This window comes from Molothrus aeneus, chromosome 1 (genome assembly GCF_037042795.1).
Source record: "Molothrus aeneus isolate 106 chromosome 1, BPBGC_Maene_1.0, whole genome shotgun sequence".
NCBI classification, from domain to species: Eukaryota; Metazoa; Chordata; class Aves; order Passeriformes; family Icteridae; genus Molothrus; species Molothrus aeneus.
The window spans coordinates 71,481,837-71,504,683 of record NC_089646.1 but is presented as its reverse complement, the minus strand read 5'-3'; the positions used below and the strand labels follow the sequence as shown (position 1 = coordinate 71,504,683).

Here is a 22,847-nt window from a genome sequence, read left to right as displayed (position 1 = left end):
AAGGGTTGCTGCTGGTAGTTGATTGTTACACACAGTTGTGCAGACAACTTTGTATTTAGACCCAAACCAGCTTTACAGAGCAAAGATATATTTAGCTGCAGGAATTTCCAGCCATCATTTTTGTTGATGTCCGTAGTTAATCAGGCTGGACAGCCTATAGGGTAATTGTGAGGCTCGTGTTAAGCAGCCCTGTGCTCAGCAGAGATCTCAATGTCTTTGCTGTGCATATGGTGATGAGCTTTAGTGGCTCTGAATTGTGTTCTGTCTGATGCAAAGGCTTCATGGCACACTATAAGCTATCAACAATGCATATTTCTGAGCTCTTTGTTGTTTCCTTCTCTAAACTTTTCCCTAGGTGATGAAGTGATTCTCTATTCACAAAACCTGATTTTGATCCTACCTCTTTGGTGAAATTCATTTGAGTTCTGTGCCAAATTTGTTTAAGGAGCTACAGCTCTTTAACATGTTTGTGGCTCAGGGGGGTACGCTATAATTTGAGGAAAACATCAGTATGTGTTATACTACCAGTGATGAATAATTAATGTACAATTATAAAATCTTTCATCAAGATTTTAAGTGAGCAAGAATCATTTCATTTTTCCCCAGACCACATTTGAAATAAAGCAGAGCAGCAGTGAAAGAGGATGTACACCCTCAAAGAGTCCAGGATAAGCACTGAAGATGACTGCCACACACAGATGAAACAACAAAGGGAATTTACTTAGACAGAAGGTATTAGCAGAAATCCAGCATCCATTGATGGGGCTTTGCACAGTGCCTTGCACATGTCATTAAACTGATTTGGAATTTGGAAAGGAGACAGAAGACTTCATTACTGCCTTTGTTGAATGGACCAGTGCATCTTTTATTAGCCTCATATAAGCAAGAATTCATTTTAATGTCCTGTTCAGAAGAAAGAACACCATCTGCAAAATTAGCAAGAGGTATCTGTGGCAAGTGTATGTTCCTCAGGAATCTCCCATTCACTACTTTTTTCAGCCCTTCCACAGCTTTTAAAAACATAGGGAATCATAATGCAGAGTGACATGAGTGCTTAAAAGCTACTGCAGGTTGAAACAAGGAAGGGCCCTGTTTCTGTTTGGTCACTGGAGGTTTGCTGAACCAGGAAAAAAATTTATAAGAGTGTATGAAGAAAAAACTTGAGCAGCTGCAATGGCCCTCAGAGTGCTCTGGCTCAGAGCACGAGGCCAGCACAAAGGCTGTGGAGATCATTTCTGCCCCAGTACATCAAAGGCTGTGGAGATCATTTCTGCCCCAGTACATCAAACAGCAGAACAGGCAGTTCTGAGAACAGAACTGGACAGAGGATTTGCTTGTCCTCTCAAGGGAAGGCCAAGCCTCTTTGGCCTGATATTCAACAGTAATTACCAGCCCAAACTGCTGATAAACTAAGTAGTTGCATGGAGCTTCTGACTGAGACATGCAGCTCAGTCACGAAAGCAGGAGAGCTCTGACCCTTCAGAACCACCCACTATTGCACTAAAGGCTGTTGCTTGCTGTACAGTCTGGATCCCCTGCTTTAATCCAAATGGAAGCTCCTTTACTTGAGCCATTGTCTCCAGTTTTTGGAGGGAAAGACTGTAAGAAATTATCTGAGCCATCAGTAGCAAGGGAAGGTAGAAAAGGGGTGAGTCATGCACTGGTTCCTCTCCCACTCGTCCCCTCTGGCATGGTTGGAGGTGCTGCCTTGTTGCAGGGGCGCTCTGCCTCTTGTCCCAGGACTACTACAATGGAGGAAACGCCCCAGCCAGGGAGCCCTCAGGTAGGACTGCCTACCTCCAAGGACAGGGACAGCAAGGCAGCCATGAGCCTACCCACACAAAACTGCTTGTGGCTGCTTTTCACTCACTGTGGTTGCAGAAAGGCTTTTTAAGACTTTAGCGACACCCACAATGAGCCAAAAAAGGTCCAACAGATACCAATCCTGCTGTGATTGGCTTGGGAAAGTTTTTTTCCTGTTTAAAGTATCAGAATAGGCAGATTCAGTACCACAACCAGTAAAGTCAGCCCTCACTTCCCAAGGCTCTGAAGAGGGGTCACCAGTGGGCAGGCAGGTGGGTACTAATTCCTCCCATGAGTGCTGTCTCTTCTTAACTTTGCACTGGCAACCACTTTAGAGGTCATCCATAACTTCATCCTGACATGCAATTAGTCTTCTATGTTTATCTTCAAAAGTTTATTTTCATTTTTTCATTTGTCTGTTTATAAAAAGAAAGGACAGTTTTATTCCATATTCAGTTTTCTCTAGCATGGCTCTAATTAAGGCTGATGACAATCTACCCCACATTATAGGCATGGAATACACTTTAATGACTCCTCCTAAGTAATAAATGTTTCTAGACAATAAATAATGATTGAAATTGATCATATTTTCTTGGCAGTAGTATAAGTTTTATTGACTTAGCTGTGGTTTCAAGTCCAAAACAGAGAAACCTGAGTTCTGTCTTCACTGTAAAATACCCTTTTTGAACGTGAGCATTTGCCCATGGGATGGTGACTCACCCATGTGTGACCTGACCAAAAAGAATAACTGGTAACAAGAATGCATGGAGCACAAAATACTGAAGACTCTCTGAAGTCCATTCTTCTGAAAAAGTTGAATTATTTGGCTTATGACTATAAAAAAATCAATTCAGAATGGACTTTTTGTTCCAATTTTGCTGACTGTTCACAGATTTTAGAACAAAAGATCACACTGTAAAACTTACATTTTGCTATTTTTTTTCTTGCATACCTAATAGAGAATGAACCTATTTTGAATTTTGCACCACTTCCTCCAGAGACACTTAAAAATTATATAAAATTATGCCGTGTCCTTAGTTAATTATTTTAGTTACAGGCTGTTTAAGAAACAAAATTGCTTATTTAAGTTTCTGAAGTTATTAAGGTCACAAGTTACTGAAGTTATTAAGGTCAAAGGGGTACTTTTGGGATTGATATTATAAATGGAAAATATGACTTTGCATTTTACTTTTTTTTTTCAATCTGTCTGTTTTTTTTCCAGTGTTTTCACTTCTTTTACTAGATTTTTGCTTTTTGTGTGTCATGCTAAAATGAACTCTTCTGTATAAAAGACAAAAGCAAGACCCTAGTACTTTATTATGTTAGGCAACCATTTGTCCTAAGTACTTAGAAAATATTCTACAACTCAATGTAGGCATGACTTCACCTCTGGTACATTGTGCAGTTTTGGGCTCCACAATATAAGAATATTAAAGTATTAGCATATGTTCAAAGGAGGGCAACTAAGATGGTGAAAGGAGTAAAGGGCCTGACTTAGGAGGGGTGGCTGAGGATAATGGGTTTGTTCAGCTTAGGGAATGGGAGACAAGGGTGTGACCTCATTGCTGTCTACACCTTCCTCCTGACAGGGAAGTGGAGAGGGAGGTGGTGATCTCTTCTTTCTGGTGTTCTGTGATAGGACACAGGGGTGACCTTAGTAAAAGATGTTCCATCCAGTTCTAGCAACCTGAAGTTACCTCCTCTGGTCTTCGTTAATTACTCTGTCACACTTCGTGCTTGATTTTCCAACATGGGTCAGGAACAGGAGAGCTTGAGAAAAAAAGAGCTGAAGAGCTGACAGTACTAAGAACTGCTGGAGTTTTTTTCTCTATTAATTTCTCCCTGACCTTGTGGCTGGAGGATTCTGACCAAGACAGAGAGGTAGTTGAGAAGATAGTTTACAGTAAATGATGGTGTTTTAGTGCTTGGCTGACAATAGTGTGTTGAAAGGTGTTTGACATATTCTCATTTGATAGCAGTAATCATGTTGGTCAAGAGAAGACCCGAATACTTCTCATTGGCATTCAGCAGCCCCAAGAATTAAGGGTCCCTTTCAAATCTGATAGTTCAGATTTCTATCTGTCAGACCGTGTCAAAGAATTCATTCCTTTGTGTGGTTTCCAGTCTGGCTTTGCCTGGAGAAAGCACTTCGAGTTCATTTTATTTCATCTGCAAAGGAAGATGACAGCTCTTTTCTATAGAAAATTTGTGTCTGATAACTATACTATCTCTTAATACGGTCTTTTCAGCCCAAGACTTCCAAATACCCACTGCAGAGACAAGGCAGAACTCTCCCCATTGATCTGTCATAGGTTAAGGCTGTACTTTGTGATGCGTTCATGTAGATTTAGACACAAGATATAAGTGGTGGGGGACAAAGGCAGGGAAGGAGCTGTGTTTGTGTGGGGAAATATCCAGAATGTATTGAACACTTCATTTTTATTTTTCAAAACATGCCTACATATCTGCAGTCTGTACTGTGTTTCTGGGCTGCCCAGTCCACTCCAGTATAGAAACATAGAATGGTTATGTTGGAAAAGACCTCTAAGATCATCAAGTCCAACCATTAACCTACAGGCCAAGTCCACTGCCAAACCATGTCCCTGAGTGCCTCATCTAAATTTATTATCAGAAATAGTTCTTCACTTGTGGCAATGGTAACTAGATAGTCTGCTCTTAACCTCCCAACTCATTTCCCGTTTGTCAGATCAGAAGCACCCACTGAGTCCATGTAGCACAACATCACCTCACTCCTCCAAGCAGTGTCCTGCCCCTGCTATCTACAGCATGACTTCACATAAGCTGTATCCAATCTATTTCTATGCCACATTGTCACCAGCTAAAATTGGTCTTGTTCCTCCATTTTCAAGCTGAAAAGAGAGAGGAACAGATAAGCTCCAGTTTAATTTGTTCTGGCAATTATTGGAAATCTCCCACAGAGAGAGGAGCCCTTGCCTGTCGGTGTGGAATGACATACAGCCTCACAGGCCCAGACAAAAGGAGACCCTGCTTTTCTGCAAGTCTATTCAGGCATGTATAGACATATTGGCTGAGGTACCAGCCCATCCGCATCTTAATGGGGAAAAGAGAGAGACAAGGACCTAAGAAAAAGAAAAAGGAATAAAAACTGTGAAGCGAGGACTGACACTGTGGCATTGAAGGCTTGAAAACAAACTGTGCACTGGTGAAGAGAGTGGGGGAAAAAACTCTTGACCGGCTAGTCCAGCAGATAACTACATTGCTGCTGTCTGTGTTTCAGAAGTATCAGAATAATTCTGTTATTACAGATAAAGGTCATGCTGAGATTGATTTAGAAATGTGAATTGAAGATAAGTGTGTTTTGGAACTGGGGTGGAAGCTCAGCTTTTTTTCTGTTCTCTTTCTCTTCCTCTCTTCCTCTCCTTCAATTTCTGAAAATCAGGATTCAACATTAATTCAACCCAAATGAAAGTGTTATGATAAAACACCTCTGAGAAGCATTTTAAAATATAATTTCCTGCAAAATGAGTGTGTAAGTTTATTTAAAAAAACCAAAGTGCTAGTCAAAAGGTGAAAGAAATATATTCCATGATTATAGAGGAAGAAAGAGGTTATTTAAGAAATAGCTGAAATGGCAGTTCTTTTTAAATTGTCATGAGAATGCTTTTAAAATGTAATGACAATGGCAGCTATTCTTTAAGGCTTTTTCCTTATACTCTGCTCCTGAGCCAAGGGGAAAAGTGTGGAGAAAATCGCTTTAAATTCCAGGTAGATTTTTTTTCCCATGCCTCTGGATTAATTTTCTCAATTTATCCCTTTAACAATGCTCAATAATAATAATAATAATTCTTATGGCCACCTAATTTGTCTACACTGAAAACAGCTGACAGGAAGAAATGTCAAAGTTTGGTCATTGGCATCCCAAAAATGGTTTCTTATTGCATTAATAACATATTGCAGAAGAAAAGCTGTAATGTAAATTCAGAAAACAGCAGACCCCCTGCTTGTTTTTAAAGAAACTGTCGAGACCTATCCAAAGCTCACTGCACTGATTGAAAATGCTTTTGCTAGCTTTGCTGAACTTAGAGCTGATGCATTGTTTATAGGGATTATAACCTTTGCTGTTGTTGTCTGCAACAAAAAATTAATAATGTACGAAGGTAGCGAACGTCAGCCTTCTTTTTGCTAATGGTAATTTCTGTGCAGGACGATTAGAGAATTTTTATGACTGACCAATGCTTTAGTTAGGTAAGTTGAAAAAACAAAGCTTAAAAGCAAGAACTGTTCCACCAGATACTTAGAAAGTGCATGTGTAATTGCTGGGAAATTAGTTCTTACTGCAATTAGTGGCCATTGTGTCTGAGCATTAATAGCCTGAGGAAAGCATAATAAAGTTGCTCCTAACTGTTGGTAACAACACATTTCTCAGGCATTATTACTTAATTAACAATTTGAAAGGGTAGTTCTTCTAAGATGAAGCATTCATTTATATGGTGTATCTAAACAATACCAGATCAAAACACGTCACCTGTTAGGATTTCTCTTGGTCCTTTGGTTTCAGTTGTGAGTGCTTGCTTGCCTACATAAAATACTGCATTTGCATCTGAGCTACTTCTTCTGTGGGTCCACATAATAAGAATTTGTCCCCTTTGGAAATTTGTGCGTGGTTTTCTCATCATACAATGTCTTCTGGGTCTGAGCAGATTATGATTTTAATTAGAAATGCTAACATGATCAGGGAAGTACCTCGCACACCCACTCTTTCCACGCCCTCTACACCAGAACGGGGCAACTGTTTCCCCAACACATGCATTATTCATTCCCAGCCACCTCAACATGAGTTTGCTATTGTTTCCACTGTCCTCTCATGTAGCTTATATTCTCCCAGCATCCTTTCGAGTGAATGGTGCCTGTATACCTCACCTCCTGGATTACTGGTTCCATTCACACACTGGTGCATCAGTTGAGAAAGAGGCTAGATCGTCAGACAAAGAGTGTCTGATTGGTTTGTGATGATGTCTTTTCTTTTTCCTGAAAGTTGCTGCATGCTGTAGTACAAACCAGACTTGTTCTTTGGAGTGGGTTATGTTGAAAAGAGGGCCGAGCTGCTGAGGCAACCTGTTGTACACATTGCCCAGAAGAGCACAAGAGAAATGCAGTGTGTAAACTGAGCTGCAGCAGCAAATGAAAGAACAGAGAAATGCAAACATAGTGAAAGGTACGTTGTAATATTACTATTTATTTTTCTCAGTGGCAGAAAGTACAATTTCTCTATTGCTTCCTATTGTATGCAGTGGATTGCTCAAAACCAGGAAAGATTTTAAAAGCATTGTATTTTTGTGTTGGTAAGAAACAATTCATATGTTATGTCCTCTAATATGTGGACAAGCTGTCTGAGGCATTGCTTCAGAATTATTTGGTAGCTGTTTTTTGCATTCACTGGTATCCATATAAGAGGCTCAGAATAATTCCATTATTTGCTCCTTATAGTCTGTTCAAGGAGACTGGAAGTTTAGACCTAGGCATTACTGGAAAGTGACAGTGACATGACCAAATTATTCTTAAACTGGTTGCAAAACTCTTCTAATTGAAAAGATGTTTTGTAAAAAGGCATTAGGCACATACATTTCTATTTGTGCATTCAGAAAATTCCTGTTCAAACAGCTAATCTGCATGTCTTGAGTGTCTAGATGGAAGCTTATATTTGGAAGTAGATTAGATTGGCACTTATGCAGAGCCCGGACTTCTGTGGTGGATTAAGATTGATTACAGTGACACAGAATTTCATTTTTATTTCAGTAGAATTTTAAAATTTCCTAGTTCACATAACATCAAAGGCGTCCTTCTAAATAAAAATCCATGCAATGCTCTATCTCAGGGCATATCTTATTATGTACAATATAATCAGATTGATATAGTATTGCATCAGAAACAACACAAGCTGTTTTGAAATGGGCCTTGTGGGAAAACAAAATAGGGGATATATAACAATGTATGTGTTTCTTTGAAGAGAAAGAAGAGTTACAGTGAATGAAGCTAATGCTAATTAATAATGTTGGAGAGACACTGTTTTTTTCTTGAAATACTGAATGAATATTAAACCAGAAATCAAAAGTTTCATTGTCCTTGACATATTTTTTCCAAGTAACATTGTTCACATTTTACTAGTTTATTCAGTTTTTTTTCATAGCAAAATGACCAGGAACTACTGCTACAGAGTCCACTCTCTGAAGTTGATGTTATGTGGGGATTATCATTAAAGAATAAACTCCTGCATTTTTTTTTAAAGGCTGCAAAGACAGGCTGCCTGTGAAAATTCTCTGCAAGCAAAGCAGTGTGGTCCCCATGCATGGGGAAATCCTCACTTTCCTCCTCCTGCCTCTGACACTGCTTGAGAGGCAATGATTATCTTGCTGCTCCACTGGTGTCATCCCCTCCAGCTCCCCAGCCAGCTACACTCCTCACACAGTGGACTGGCTCTCTATCAGGGGGTCTCTGAAAGCAGAGCAGGAAGATATTCTGCAGTCCATGGGGCAGACACTTTCCTCTGCCTGATTTTTGCTGTACAGACTCTGCAGAGCTTCTGTCCAGGACAGGCACTGCGGGGTCTTTCATCTCCATTTCAGAATGGTGGAGAGGATGCAAGCCAGGCACCCACTGGGGGTCCACTGCCATTTGTAGGTGCTTCTCAAAGCTGGCATCCCTGGCATGCTCTCTGCCAGCTGGAGCAGGTGGGAAGTGCAGGCAGGCAGAGTGGGTGCAGTGGACAAACCACAGCTCAAGTAATTTGCTGGTGGTGCTTGAGACTGCCTCTGTGCAGAAATGGAACAACCCAGTCCTCCACATGTCTGTGTCACTCCAGCAGACTGCAATCTCCCTATATCAGTTTTGCAAGATACCACTTCTCTATTTAAATCCTCTAAAAATGCAGATGTTTGCTGAGGCTTCCCAAGTCAATCACAGTCACTGGTTTATTACTCTACCTTCAATATTTAACTAGAAATTATCAGCAACTGACTTAATCAAATCTGATCATTTCTTCAGTGCATCACAAACTGTGGATTTAAAGGTGTCTCATAACTCCCTGCCTTAGAGCTGGGACGTGAGCTGCATGCATCTTTGGTTTGCTCTTCCTGGTATTATCAAGTGATGCATTTTCATAAGCACACCTCATCTCCTAGGTAAAATGGACACTGTGCTTTCCATATGCATCATATTGTATTAAATTATGTTATATCCCTTTATAGTATATTATATAACATTATATTATGCTATTTAATTTTACTTGAGTGAAATATTTAGAAACTCAATCCCCTTATATTATGGAATTGGAGATCATTTTGGCACTAAAAAGTAGAAAATTTCATTTAGGCTACATTTTGCTTATTATCATGTGATTGGCAAGAAAAATATTTCTTGAAGGAAAGATATTCTAGGGGCTGGAAAAAAGGTGATAGATTTTTGACAGGTAATACTATGAATTTATATTTCACATCCATCCCCAGGAATGTCACAGTAGTATAAATAGTATCTGAATAAAAATTTTAGTTTCTTGATACATATTTTGTGCCTGCCGTTATTCATTATTGATAATGAGACAATTAATCAGCTAATGGTACAATATAGGCATTTAATTCTCCCATTTCAATGCCAAACCTACAGTTGTACCTGCAAAGTATATAGGGAGGTGTTGTAATTCTTTTATGTCTTTCAAATGCATCTGCAGAACTGTAGGTCATATCTTCATGGCTCTGCTCACCTGAATATTCTTACTGAAGTACCCTGGGAGGTACAAATGAGCCAAGCAAGTAAGATTTATCCTGAGCAAAATCTGTAGAAATCTAGAGACTTGCACAGAAGCTTTTTTGGGAAAAAATTGGTTGGGGAGGGAAATTTGGTTCTTATGCATATTGAAACCCTTCACATTGAAACATAGCAAGTCCAAGATCAAATGCAGTAATGTAAAGAGCATCACTGTTAGACATAGGCCAAAAGTAAAACAATCAATGCCAGCTTTAGGTGGATTTATATAAACAAAAAAGTGAGTTTAAAAGAGATGAAAAAGAACACTTGTACTCTTACAGAAAGTGTCAATCAATTTTTAAAAGGCAGAGATACCTAGGGTCTCTTTTCTGTGTTAACTGCCTAATGCAAAGAAGCATTTCTTGCTGTGTCCCGTGATGCTGTACAGCAAGATAGGATGAAGTCACTGGCATTCAAACTTTGTTTTATTGAAAATACCTTGTACCTAATAGGAGGGGTCACTTAATTATTTTTGCTTGGATATATGGATGTGAACCTATTCTCAGAGGTGGGAATCAATGAGAAAAAATGAGTAGATAGTCCTTATCTTCTCTTATAGGGATTTAAAAGGCAATGGGGAATAATAGTCTTTTACAAAGCTGCAGGGAGTTTGGCCTAGTTAGCACTTTTGTATGCTAACTTAGACTTTAATAAAGTATCAATTAGCACATGGAGAATCAGAGGCTCCTTCTGCATCAATAGAACATCTTTTGATGGTCATTTTATGAAGTAAGGAAGCTCTTCAATGTGGTTAGGGAGATATCAGAGTAGCTTACAACACAAAAGTCCTTATATTGGGATCGAGGGTACAACCTCCTGCTTGACAGGATAGTCTCTTTTAAAAGAAACACCATTTAAGCATACAAAGCTCTGGATCTGATTTACCTGTCATGAAATTACTGCTGTTACAGAAGTGGGAACCTTCCAGAGCAAACAAAGTACAGCTGGAGTAAGTGCTTTATTCCCCATTAGCCCCACAGTATGGCAATCCTGAACAAACACCTTCTGATCATCTCTTCCCTGGAAAGAACCATTTCTTGTGATGATCAAGAAAAGCATGAGGGCTCTTTTCTTCATTTTTTTTCCTAATTATCATAAGAAACACTGATCATACCAGGATTCATTTGGTATGTTCACATAAGCCTAACAGTATTATCCATGCCTGATAAGGTTTCTTTCTACCACACAGTACAACCAGCTGGTTTATTTGAGTACTCACACAGTAAACACAATTGGAACATGTGGATTCAGCCTAACAGAGGAGGAGACAAAGAGGTGGAAAGATCCAAAGAAATTATAGAGTAGACTAGATATAATGAGTCTTCAGACGTTTTATTTTACATTATAAGATGTGATTTTTATTTGCATTTCAGAATTGTAAAAATGTAGGACTTTTCCAAATTACTTCTGTCTTTTGTTTCTGATGCAAAATCAAAGATGACCTGAACAACTTCCAAGATTACTCTCAAGCCTTTTCTTAAAAGCTAAACAAAAAAATGAGATTTCACAATTTCTATTAGTCACCTGTTCCAATTTCCACCCATCTTGTTCTTAGAGGTTTAGTGTGCTTGTAACCTAAATTCTTCTTGCTTCAAAATAGGCTTATTTCACCCTCAACTGTCCTGGAAACTAAAATGTATATCAGCACTCTTCTTGTTATACCTGTTAGTATGCATTATACTTTTTTTTAATCTGGTTTTATGCCCTCACCCAAATCTTGTTTTTCCAGACTCAGAAAATACAAATTTTAACCTTTTCACCAGTCCTGCTTTTCCAGACCTCTGCTAAAGTTTCTTGCTGTTTTCCTGGCAGCAGTTTGGGAGTCTGTCCATGTCTCATTTTCAGCTGTGAGGTGCTGCCTTTTTTATATTGAGGTTGCCAGTAAAAATGCTCCACAGACACGACACAAGAAGCTTACCCAGCATCCTGTGGACACAGCACAGAGTGGCATTTTCCTCCTTTGGAACAACCCTTGCAATAGTGTTGGCTCCTATTCATTTTGTGGTCATCTCCTTTCCTACAATGCTGACTCATAGGCTGTTACTCATCTCTCTATACCTGGGCATTTGATTTTGCTCTTCCAAGGCTTGTGTTTTTCACTTGTCCTTATTGAATTTTCTGATATTGATTTCCAAACATTTCTCCAGTTTGCCAAGATTTTGAATTATACCCCCATATTCCCGAGTGCTTACAAAATCTCCCAGCCTGATGTCCTTCTCACACTTTGTAACTTTTAGCATAACCATTCAGTGTTCTGGTCATGAAGCAAAACTCTGCAAGACCACTCAATGCTGACTCCCAGTTTAACACTGAGCTGCTGACAGTGGTTCTTCAGGTTGTTTTCCCGTCTGTCATTTCACCTGGGTCTTACTGCCCTATGCTGCCTTTGACAATGAGTTGTGGAGTTGTGTGAGACATTTCACAAAGGTCAAGTTGTAATGCATTTCTCTCATTTCACATAGTCTAGGCCAGTTATCTTAACCAGAGAGTTGAAAATCAGTCTGGTTTTGTGGTCAACTTTTTCTTCTCACACGTATACATGTTTGCAATTCCCTAGCACCTTATTATCCTCTAGATGCTGAAAATTTGCTTGTTGGTTCCAGTAACTTTCCACATAAAGTTATAATGAAGAGTCTGTAATTCACTAATTCAATGGTTCCTCTTCCCCACTGCTCCCTTCACCTTAAATATAGTATAATAGTTTTTCTCTGCCAGTCCTCTAGGAACTCACTTATCTTCTGTAATCACATGAAGCTATTCACTAATTTTGTCTATTGCTTTAGCTGGTTTCTGAAGTACCTGAGGGAAAATTCAGTGTGGACTGATTAATTTTGCAAGAGATTTCAAAAATGTAGGTTATATGACTTGAGAGGAGACAGAATATAATATATAATATCCCATCAATTTTCACTGGGCACTGTACCTGGCTTTTAGCTATGATGAAGTTGATGAAATAAAAATGGATCAATCTATGTCTTCATGCTTCCCCCAGATTTAAAAGAGAAGCTGAAAAGCTTCAGAAAAAGGCTGGGGGAAAAAAAGGGAGAAACTGAAGGTAGTATTTATATGGCTACATTTTTTTAAAGAGAAAAAAAGATAAAAAGATTCTTCAGTCAAAAGGAAGAAATCAAAACTCACGCTTCAGTGCATAAACTGATTACAAGGGTCAGCAAGGAATTGTTCTCACCATTTCCATCATCTCACAACAGTACAGTCTTATTTTTTATGGTTAACTAAAGATTATGTATCAAGCAGTATCACATTATTGACCTCAGCATTGAGCACTAGTGCTTATTCCCATTGTTCTTTATTTTCCACTTCTTCTTCCCCTCTCTGAAACTTCAAATACAAAATATGTAATTAATCAGACTTCTCCAACAAGGAGGAAGAAACAAATTACATCAAGTGTGGAGTTTTCAGCTTTAAGTTGAAGAAAAATTTCCATGTGTAACCATCTTTCAGGCAAATTATTAAAGTATGCATGCATGTCTTTCACATCTCATACATTTTCCCAACAATCTGTAGTTCAATATCTAAGAAAAATACCACTTTTCCTTTTTTTGCACGTTGTCTCATTAGGATTTCACTTGTGCCAGACTAGAAGACCACTCCATTTCCACTTGGGATGTACCATTTTTCCAGCTTCCTGGTGTAATCCTCTTTGCTGCTATTAGTCACAGCTATTCTGATGTCAAATTTCTTTTGTCAGAATTTCTTTCATTTCTGAATTATCTCTTTCAAAGCATGTGAAGAGGGAGTTTAACTATTTGGAAGTACCAGCTACTGGCAATTTCCAACGGCAAAAATCTCAATACTAGAGCAGAGATCTAGTTTGACAAGCCCATCCTGGTGTCTCAAAAGATTGCAATGCAGAACTTGCTGAAAAAAAGGCAGATCCGTAAGTAAGAAGGAATACATCTAGAAGGTATGTAAGAAGAATCTTGTTGCTGAAGTACACATACAGATCTAAGAAAGGATCTTCAAATTATTTGAGGGGTTACATGAAGTGGCTACCAACAGTGGGAGAAATGGGCCTTGATGTCCCTGAAGTTGCTGCTTGTAGGGTTTCTCTGTGTTAATGAGCTGTGTTCAGGGTCATTAGTTCTTTTTACACTGCCGATGTCTCCCTGCCTAAAGAGGAGGTGTGCCTAAATATTGAAGAGGCACCAAATGACGTTTTAGTGACCATCAATAGCAGTGAGTGAAAACCATACCTTACTTTCAGGTCCATATCAAAAGGTTGCATTGATGTGCTCTACTGATCGCTGAAAATGCTTTAAAGCAGCAGGGAGGCCCCTAGAATTTATATGTGAATAAATTTTTTCTCTAAGACTTTTAACAAACAAGTGAAAAGGAATAGAACTACAAAGCCTGGTTTAATATGGTAATGTCTTTCCCTCATATCTCTTCCTTCATACACAATAATTACAGCTCCTTACAGCTGCCTTGTCATAACAGCTAGCATACCTCAGTTACTATGGCAGAGCTGCATGCAAGATGATCCCTTAGTCAAAGAGATTGTATAACTGCCCGCACTTTCCTCATGGGGACATTAACCTGGTTCTCACTTCTCAAATAAATCTGCTAATCCCCAGGGAGCAGATAGAAATGCTGGGCAAACAGTTGGACTCAATCTTAAAGGTCTTTTCCAACACTAATGATTCTATGATTTTATGAAATACAGTAATCCTTGGGATCTCTCCTTTCACAATGCTAAGAGAATATCAGTGCAATTATATTACTGCATCAGCTCATTTCTTTGGGAAATCAGACTCAAAACAGCTGCAGAAGATTCTGTCCTCTGAAGGACAGCAACCAGATGGCTCACAGCAGATAATGGAAGGATGGGAATTTTGGCCAAAAACACCTCAGCTCTTACAAAAGCTGCTATTACATCACCATTACAAATTGAATACTAAAACAGATGGAGCACAGGGTTTTGGATTCTTCTCTGAACGATTCACCTGTAACAAAATGACAAGCAAAGAGTTTGCCAGCAAGACAAAAGATCTTTTATATTCTAATAAATGCTTGTTCTGCTTAGCCATTAAGCAATCCAGACAGAGGAAGAGCTTCATCTAGGATACTCATCCTATGAAATGGGAGGCACTGGGAAAGGTGGAAACATGTCCCAACAGTGGATTATGAAGAAGATGGAAAATAGATAATACATACTTCTTTGTGAGGGGTAGGTGGGAAAATAGATAATACATACTTCTTTGTGAGGGGTAGGTGTTGTTAGAGTATGTCACATTTACAGAGGACAATCAGATAACACATTGCACACACTCTTCATGGAAACTGCAACAGTTGAGTTTGAAGACCAAAACCTAGAGGCTGGCATGCAAAGCATGTGAAGTTGTTTTTCAGGCTTTATGAACTTATAGCTTGCTGTCTTAGAACTGGGACAAATGAGGTCAGCACACATTTATTGCTTCTTACTTTATTCTCACCGCTTGAAAGTGTCCTGTGAAGGCTACTCATATTCTATTATTTCTAGAAACACTTTGAAGCTAGGTGATAAAAACAAGGGGGACTCTAGTATTTCAGAGAGACAATGAGGCTGTAAGACTTCTGTTTCTTTTGCTGGCTTGGTTTCATATACTGTAGTTTGGAGATGACTTGAAAATGTTCATCCTTTTGGTTAGTAGTGTATGTCCTCATGCTCAGACAAGGCAATCAATGAGATCAGGGGAGGTGCAGGTGCCAGTGTTGTACTGCTGAGCAATGTCAGAGTCAAGAAATGGGAATTAGACGAGAGATTTTCACCTTTAGAGCACCTACAGCTATTTTCTAAGTTAATTTAAAGACTATCTTTTCCCTACAAAAAGACACCATTAAAAACAAACAAAAAAAAAATCAAAAACCACAAACAGACAAACCAAAAAAAAAACAACAGAAAATCCCACTATCCACTAAATGCCAGTGGGTGCATACAATAATTATGAGAGATGGCAAAATATTAATTTCTGGTTACAAAAAGAAATTACCTGTTCACTTCTTCATCTTCAACAGCTGCTTTTGGAAATGGGTTGGGGTCCATTTCTAATATGACAAAATGCTGTATGAAATGCCAAATTAACAAAGAACACAGTCACAATGAAACTAGGAAAAACCAGCAACAGCACAAAGGCCCTTGCCAATCATTGGTTTTGATCTTCATGCATGGGAAGAAATATTACCTCTACTTGGTGCAGGCAGACAGCTGCTTCTCATATCTGTCACCAGAGAGGAGATAACACCTTTTCTATCTTTGGCATTTGGGGTTATCAGAGAGCCTTAAAACTATCCAGTAGGTGTGGGATAAAAAAAAAGATCATTTTTCACTGCTACGTAGAAATATGTCATATTGTGGGGACTAGCAGACACAAAATGCAATGGTTTGTAGCTAAAGAACATGATCTGCTACCGTAGCCACCATGCAGCACAGGCAGGGACACCTCAGGTTCAAAATACATTCCAGGTGTGCAACAGGAACAGATTTTATCCCATAGCAGGGGAATGGCAGATGCCTGAACTCCTCAGGGGCCTTGAGACAAGTCTGAGCAAAGGCTCCTGGTACGGCTGCAAAGGTCAGTCACACTTTGAGGAGAGGAAGGACTTTACGGTTTGTTTTGGGTTTTGTTTTTTTTTTAATCACCATATGTGCTACTTTATATGAACATCAATTCACAATTTAGAGTTATTTGTACAGGCTTTTGACAGCATGGCAAAAGTAGTCAGGATGTGAGAATTAAAAGGAGTTTTTGCTTAATAATGAAAGCATAATTAGTATGATTTTCATAGGTTTTGTGTATCTTTGCACATCCTTGCTGAAAGAGGGGTTGTTTTATCTGAAATTTATTTGAATTTTGCAGTGTATTTGCAATGCTACACTTAGTTCCTGTTGAAGTTCACTTCAGCAGAGTTAGTTAGACATGCATGGAGCTTTAGAAACAGTCCTGTACTTCTGTACTGCTCTTTACAGTAGCATTTACAGGGCCTAACGCTGAGTAAAAGCTGGGGATCAGATCTTCCCCTGATACAATTTATCAGCATAATTCTATTTGGAAATTTTTACTTTGTGATTGTGTATGTCTTTTATTCTTTTTGATCTTTTTATGCATCTATAATCATAGGGCTGGGATTTATACGATGGGACTCCCTCTGTCATTCTATGGGATTTTTCACTCTGCAGACACTCCAAAGCTTTGAAGGACTTCAGATCTTGAACAAAATGAGTTCACTGATATGTCCCAGGAGAGATTGTTGACTAGTCTGTAGATATAATTTTATGACAATGGATTGTATTTGGAGTTAATGTTTATGCACCATATGGTACATTGCCAAGTTTCATTGTATTTATGAAGATCTTAATAAAGTGAAATAAAAATAAAAATACATGTTTAGGCCCAGTCTGTTTTCAAGAAAAGTAACTAGTGCCTCTAGATTTTTCCTTTTAACTTAAACTTGCCCAGAAAGTATAACAACAAGTAATAGTAACAGTAGGACTGTCTGGGCCAAAGATGAAACTAGGAAGTTCTGGAAGTAGTGCAGAAATATTTAGGACTATAATTATGCAGCCTGTTTAAAGATAACTAACTTAGGTACTACAAGCATTAGGATTTCTAAAATCATACAGTTACAGGATCACAGGATGGATCGGGCCAGAAGGGACCACAGTGGTCATTTGGTCCAATCTCCCTGCTCCAGCAGATTCATCCCAGAGCACATGGCACAAAATTGCAACCAGGCAGCTCTTGCATATCTCCTGTGAGGGAAACTCCACAACTTCTCTGGGAAATCTGTTCCGGTGCTCAGTCATCTCCACAGTAAAGAAATTCCTCCTCGTGTTCAGGTGGAACTTCCTGTGCATCAGTTTCTGCCCATTGCCTCCTGTCCTGTTGCAGGGCACTGCTGAGCAGAACCTGGATCCATTCTCTTGACTCTCTCCCTTCAGATACTTATAGACATTGATGAGGTCCCTCTCAGTCATTCTTGAGACTGAGCAGGCCCAGCTCCCTCCGCCTCCCCTTGTAGGAGAGATGCTCCAGTCCCTTGATCATCTTGATTGCCCTCTGCTGGACCTGCTCCAGGAGCTCCATGTCTCTCTCGAACTCGGAGGCCCAGAAATGGAAACAGCACTCCAAAATATAACCTCACTAGGGCTAAAAAGGGGACAAGTCGGGCATTAATTTCTTAAGAAATGTTAGTTTCTGGATCAGCAGAGCCTCCATCCCTGGTGGGTGATTTTAACACCCATTGTGGTGGTGTGTCTGGTGCAGAATACAGCCTACAGCTGCTTACTGACTGGTGCTCCTGTGGGCTTATTGCAAAAGTGTCTTATGCCAAAGCAACAGCAAATGAGGGTACAGGAGCCCTAAGAGCTAATCTGTGAAAACATAAAAGAATAATCCATTTCATGGTGAGTACTGCACAGTACTCCCACCTCCACCTTGGTTTAAAATATCAAAATTGAGAAATTCAAGAAACAAAGTAAATAGCTCATTTGGAGAATTCTTTTTAGTCAAATGTAATATCTTCCTACTGTGGTCATTACCAACCTGTTTAGTTTCTTTTGCAAAATACTGGAGGGAAAATCTTTAAATGTGTCATTCAACACAGAAATCATTTTCCTTAGCATATTCCTAGTGCAGTGTATGTGCTACTAAGAAGCATGACATATTTGAAGTGTTTACTTAAGTATCACATGAATTTGTGTACTCATGTATAGAGAAAATGGAAGGGGGAGTTTAATACTGGTTGCGTCTCTTCCCCACTTTCTCAGTGTAATACTACAAATGAATTGCTCCCACTCAAGCCATGTGCCTGCATGGGTTCCACTAAGGTCTGTAGCATTCTACAAGAGTGCTGAGTCCACACAGCAAAATCCCTTGCAAGGACCAGGCATAAAAGATATAAGCATGTAATTAATTTTATGAATGCAAATAGTGCACTGACTTTCTGGGAGACCACTTGCTCATTGTGATGATTACAGTAAGCATGTCAGTAAAGCTTTTCAAGTCTGAGCTTTTTGACTATAAAATCCTTGGCATTTATGTAAATATGTATTGAGCACAATACATTTCAATCCCAGTGGAACTCTCTGGGTGCCCATATGGTCATCCAAACTATTAATGGTTTTATCCTTTTGTTGGAAGTGTTGTTCTCTTCAGAATTAACAGGATAAATGGGTCACTTGCAAGAAATGCCAGAAGTTGGTTCTGGCAGTTATTTCATTTTCCTTTTCATCTTTGCGCAGAATTAGCTATTCAATTAAGAATAACTTAATTACAGAACAAATATGTGCTGGGGAAGGGGGGAATGTCTGTAGAATTGGAGCATGAAGAGTAGTTCACACTTGCAATATGCCTACTTTAATTTGCAATACAGGCTAAAAGAGAAATTAATATTTTCATTGGTGAACTCTATTTTTGTAGAATAATTAGGTAGTTCCTTTGTACCATGTATGGACCACAAGTAGCACAAAGATCAATCAGATCTTCATGGGTCTTTATGAAGCCAAAAGTTGTATTGGTAACTGCTGACTGACAAAAAAAAAGGATTGTCAGCAATGCTTGCAAGGCAAGAACAGAGAAAGTAACCTAAAGAACCGAGTTGATAATCAAATATTCATCACAAAAGCAGGGATAAGAAAGGCATTCACTTTGGGTCAGGGATATAAACTGCATAGATACACCTACATGTTTTACCACAGAATAGACAACTGTGAGAAACAAAATGAAACATTTAAGTTATTCTTCAAAAATAAAGCACCCTCTGCAGAAATCTCACAGATTTTGGTCTTGTAGTTTTGCCAGGCTCAATAATTTTTGTGTCTCAGCAAGGAAAACAAGATTTCCCTCTCTTTACTGCCTTCAAATTCTTTGCACATCCCCATGCTGAGTCATGAAATATGTTTCTGTAATATATATTTCATACGGCAAGCAGAGGCTCATCAATTCCATCTTTGCAGATTTCCTTAAGAATGCATTTTGAAGGGCTCCAAGAAACAATTTGCATTAAGGGAACATTAAAAGTCCAGTTCTGCCTCACTCAGTAAGGCCAAGTAACCCTTGCTGTATGATGGGTCCCCCCGATTCCCTGCAAGGAACAGAATCTGCCTCCAAGCCTGAGCCAACCATCTGTGGCAAAAACCACTGTGGACCGTCAAAGTCAAGAGACCCCACCAAGCTAATACACCCCAAGCACCTGGCTCTTATCCTAACCAAGTGTTGTGTCTACAGCTGAAGTGACCCTGTACTCCTCCATCACACTCATCTGCATGAGTCCTCTGAGAGACTCAGTCACCCATGGCCGTAACTCTATCTCAGCCATCACTTGTGCTACCACACAGCCCAAACCCTAAATGTATGTGAGTGCCTTTTTACGCCACTCAGAAATGCATTCCTTGGCCTGCAGGCCTTGCAGATGCAGAAGCCAAGAGCACGCACCTGGGGTTGGTGACACTGTGGGAAAGAGGACCCAGAGAGATCAGCAGCACCTCAGCCCAGGAGTTAACAGAGGCCTTTTTCATCCCTTTAACACCAGCTGAGGACCTGAGACAGAAAAAAATGTCATTCTCCTTCCGTCTTGGAGAGGAACCACTGTGGACTAAACACTTTTATTAACGGTATCAATTTGCCCTTAGGTGAGGAGCAAAATGCAGTGAGTTTGATCCTGCTTGCTCATAGTTTTGGAAAGGCATGAGAAAACAGAAACTCTGCTATTAACAAAAGAAAAAAAAAAAAACAAAACAACTCTGTTCCACTTCAATACTACTGTTTTCTTCCATTTCTACAAAAATATATGACCATGTCGCCATGCACTGGCAGTAAATGGGGAAATTACTGGTACTCAAGGAAGGAACATCCTTTTACAAGACTTTACATTACTTAATGGCAAGTTTCCTGACAGTTGCCATACCCCAGAATAAGATTGCATTGGGAATAAGAAATGTTCTTAGGGATATTGCTGCCAGGGACCACTGAGTCGTACACTGTTATCAAGAAAGGTTCCTCATGGAACTGCACATTCAGGTGGCAAAAGCTGTTCTCACAAATAGCCTGAAGCATTTATATCACTCCTCTTGACCTTTTTTTCACTGCTTTTACTTACCTGGCTTCTTCCTGATTTAATGCACCTGTGGATGAAAAGCATCCTGATGATCAGATTTCATTTGCTATTGCCTCCTTACAGGTATACTGGTAACTCTGAAAGTTCATTTAACAATGTCTTGATACCTTGCCTAAGCACTGTTGATCCTTGATGGCTGAACTTAATTGCAGGAAGCACCTGACACCATTAGTTTTGAATTTGTGGTTTGAGAATTCACCTACAAACACAATTCTGATTGCCACAGGAATTGGTCCATTGTATTGTATCACCTCTTTGCCACATTAACAAAAATGCAAGTGATCTGTGCAGTTGGGGGAGTTTCTTAAAGCAAAACTCCAGGTAGGACCTTAGCTGCTGGATCATAGCCTGCTCACAGTTTCTCTTCCCGTTGCAGGGTGTTTTCCCTCAAATTATATTGGGAGGTGGTGGGAAGCTCTTCCCCACATTTACTCACCAGCAAAACATGGATTGTAAATAATGTCCTCCTGATTTTACTAAGAATAACTTGTTGTTTAGAACACACCAAGAACATGGGGGGCATATTTATGAGTGGAGGGCTTCAGCTTTCTTTCCCTCATTGTAGAGGTATGTTGGAGGTTTGGAGCAAAGCCATCGCAGGACAAAGAGAGGCAAGCCTTGCACACATAGCTCTTGGACATAGTTTTCCTAGGGCTGTGGGCATCCAGCAGGGACTGTGAGCCATGTCCCTGCCTCTCACAAAGAGCTGAAAAACTTAATGAAGTGACAGACACACAGACATTACTGTGGTCCTTCTGGGCTTGTACTGCTTAGGGTAAATCCCCATTCTTTAGCTTTGCAGACAATAAACCCTAGCATATTATGTAGCCAGTATCTAAACAACAAGCAGTTCTGGACATTGCTCTGCTTAGAAGGATTTTACCATGTTCTGTGCTTATAGTTTTGACTTTCTTTGTCATATCTATTCAGGCTTAGGTTGTAAACTTTTTCAAGGTAAAGGGCCCATTCGTTTGCTACACTTTACAGCTGTATAGGTTAGCAGCACTGTGTGGTCATACTCCTGGGCTTTATACTTGGAAACATTATTTTGTGTAGAAATTAGTCTTAGATGGTCATTTTATCTCTACTCCCCTTGTGGACATCACTTCCAGACTTATACTGCCCTTTTCAGATTTCAGCCAACATTTGGAAAATTTTTTGAATTTCTGTTTCAGTAGATTCTAAGTGTACCCAGTTCTCCAGTTGTAACAACCTTTATGCCAGGGAATTCACAACCATACTCTTAACCATACTCTTCCTCTCTGTTAAAAACACTGCATTGTCTCAGTCTTTACTTTAAAGTCACACAACTGTCTAAAATGCTTTTTTATTATTTTGAAATCTTTCAAGGATTTCAGTTGGAAATATTTGACAGACGTCTCATACATTTATCTCCACAGGATGAAACACTTAACTAAGCCTAAACACCTAAGTGTAGAACAGCAGTAAAAGGAAGTGCAAACTAATGGCTTAAGACTCAGAGCTCCACGTACCTTTCCTAATTAGTCTGTTTGTCATGAAAAATGTCTATTTTTTGTCATGAAAAAAACCCATCCTGTTAGTCATGAATGTTCCTTAAAGGAGCAGTAAAAATACTGGACCAACAGAGGATGTATGGAGTGCTTTGACAGAGTAACTTGTGTGCAGCACTAGATCATTAAGTTCAGCAAAATACTTTGCTAAAGGTTTGCTATAATCCATAGCCTGGAGTGAGGTCACCAACTAAACTGTCTTTATAAGAAGAAAAGACCCTAGACTGATGAGAAAGCATCCTCTGATAGAGGTCATTATTCTTTTGTCTAAACAGGTCTTTAAGGACTGTGAAAGAAAAAAACATGTTAGCATGACTTGCTTGGACATAGAGTATGTGGCCATCAGCACTGTGAAACATTTTGTGGGTTATAAAATTATTAACTGACCATTCAAATTCTAGAAATGTTGCATTTGTGGCAGCAATCAGTTCCTCAGAGAGGAGACAATAGAGTGTGAAACCTGAATTCAAGCAACAGAGAGGCTGAGAGAATAATTAAAGCCAGAAATAACTTGGAGCTTCCAGAAATTATACTCAAGGTTTGCAATATAGCAATAATATCTGTATTTATGTAGACGTGTGCATGAACGTGTGTGAAATGACAATGGCACAGTTT

General features: G+C 39.4%; 1 protein-coding gene across 2 annotated transcripts in view; it reads left to right on the top strand.

Annotated features, from left to right (window-relative positions):
* Positions 1-22,847, top strand: part of CDH20 (cadherin 20) — a 118,724-nt gene that overhangs the window by 57,915 nt on the left and 37,962 nt on the right. The window contains exon 2 of one of the 2 annotated variants that reach the window (XM_066559379.1): positions 6,821-7,000. The exons of the other annotated variant lie outside the window; for it this stretch is intronic. The gene's annotated coding sequence lies outside the window, so the exon portion shown is untranslated. The remainder of the gene's footprint in view (positions 1-6,820; positions 7,001-22,847) is intronic. 2 annotated transcript variants of the gene reach the window in all.